A 2425-nucleotide genomic window follows, 5' to 3' on the forward strand; every position below is an offset into this window, starting at 1 on the left:
TCTGTATTACTAGCTCGCACTAACAACACGCTCTAAAACTTAGTTAGAAGACAGTCTACCCTAAGGCTTATGTCTAATTAGGATCGAATACAAAATGTAAGGGGCTGCGCTCTAGGGAGCAATCGCGAGGTATACAAGAGGTTGTATTCAATAGAAAGCTATAGAGTCTACTTGCGTGGTGTTTATTTACTTGTCAGAGAAAGGTTGCACCAAGTGTCTAAGCGCGTCGTCTGGGCGCCGCTCAGGCCTCGCACAGATGCCGGGTTGCAGAGTAAGACCTGGCGTCTGCTGCTTGACCGAGATTCCATCGAGGAGCTATCCAAAGGGCGTTCAGCCCGTTACAGCTGCACACATTAGAGGTGGCGTAAATCGGTTTCTCGCGACGTGTTACCCCTATATCTGATAGAAAATTGACGAGTTTTGATGAAAGATTTCTGCTTAAAAGTTGGTGTGTGAAGCCTATTACTTAGATATTATACTTTAAGGCACGTTATAGATACAGGTAGCGCGTCTTTAGATTTAAATATATTATAATTAGATATTAAAACAAGAAAGTTAAAAATCTGATTTAGAATAAGTTGATTAATAGTTATATTATTAAGATATAATGCGTTGTAGTATTAACGTCAACGCGCTAGTAGGGAGTGACCAACTCGCTTAGGTGACTAACTCGCTTATGAACCACGTTAGGCTTAAAGCTTATATACTATAAGCTAGCTAAAAAGCTTTCAACTAAGCCTTTTTTTATAGCTAAGAATATAGTTTCGAATAAAATTTTTGTTTAAAGTATTACTATTTTAGCTATACTTAAGAAGTCTTTATATAAGTAGGAAAGAGTAATATACTTTAAATTAAAGTAATTTAAAATATATTTTATAATACCATAGTATATTATATAGTAGTAGTTAAATAATATATAAGTAAGGTTTTTTTTTAAGTAGTTACTACAAGTATAAAAAAGTAGTAGAAATTATAAAATATACTATGTTTACTAGTAAAAGTAAAAGTCTTATATATATACTAGTAGCGTACTAGCGTAGCTACTTAGCACTTAACGTACTACACCAGTGAGGCGGCCAAACCAGTGAGCCAGCCACTTTTTCTTGGCACTGCGAACACTATATACAAACAATTAAATTACTTAATACTATAGACTAATTCTTTATATAGGACACTTATATTAGATTTAGAATCTTCTACTATATTTTTTTAGTCTATATGCCTTCTTACTTATCGCATATTCTTTAGCTACTTAATATAGTATGTTTCTTGCTATTAAAATTAAAGTACTTTTAACGTGTATAAGACTTAGCTGTTACAAGCAACAGGAAGGATTCTCTCCTTGACGGGGACAGAGAGGTTGAAGGCCAACCACGTCCACGTCAGAAGGTAATGATCATCGCGGGGCTTGAGGTCACGTGATGCGTGCTCCCGCCAAGAGCCCTGCTCCCGGAGCACGGGTGGCCTTGGGAGAATTGTGCTCCCAATGCTCCCATGGCATGGGGAGAATAGGGAGCATCAGGACAGAACACGATGGGTATAAGAATGTGTTGGATTTCATTATTACACTCGTTGTGGTCAACTCATTATACTATACTCTCTTACAAGTTCTTTACTTAACAAGATTAGTACTTTGTTATTCTATCTTACTATAGAATTAATTGTCTTTACTATCGGTTAAACATCTATAACTCTTTTCCACCTAAATTACTCGGCAATCACACGGCTTACCACGAACCCGCTGACTCGCCCTAACCCGGATCGAGTCCTAGCTAAGTATAGTCGAACCCCGTGTAACATTAGCACGCTAACGCGTCTACTATATTAACAAAGAAGGCTTTCTTTTAGCCTTTAAACATGTGTTTTTTAACGTGTTTACGAATAAGAACTATAAGAAGGCCTTTAAGGCTTTAGGACTTGTCCTTATAAACGCGTAGGTAGTTATAAATTGCCTTAAAGTGTAGCTTTATACGCTATTACTAGCACACCTCCTAAAAACGCCCTAGTAGTTAAGAACACTAAGTAACCTACTTAAATCCAGATTGCAATTAAGGCTTATAAGGGAATCCTTTGTACAATTACTAATAAGTGCTTAAGAAAGCTTCTTAAAGCTTATTCAAGAAGTAGAAGAGATACTATATAAGAATGTTCTAATTAAAGCTCACGTACGAGAGCTTAAAGAGCAATTAGTGGAGGTTATAAAGCGCAAAGGTTAAAAGCGAAAGCGGATCTAGCATAGCAGGACACCAGAGTATAGTATAGCAGCATTAACAGTAGCTAAGAGTGCTTCTAGTAGTCGTACGATAGCAAAGAGAGCGCATAGTAGTAGTAGTTAAGAACTAGCCTAACTAGGTTAACAGCGCTATGGCAACTGTAGTAAGACTAGGCACAAAGCTCGTACGTGGCGTAAAGATCTTGTGTATAA

This window comes from Exserohilum turcica (assembly GCF_000359705.1).
Source record: "Exserohilum turcica Et28A unplaced genomic scaffold SETTUscaffold_5, whole genome shotgun sequence".
Lineage (NCBI taxonomy): Eukaryota > Fungi > Ascomycota > Dothideomycetes > Pleosporales > Pleosporaceae > Exserohilum > Exserohilum turcicum.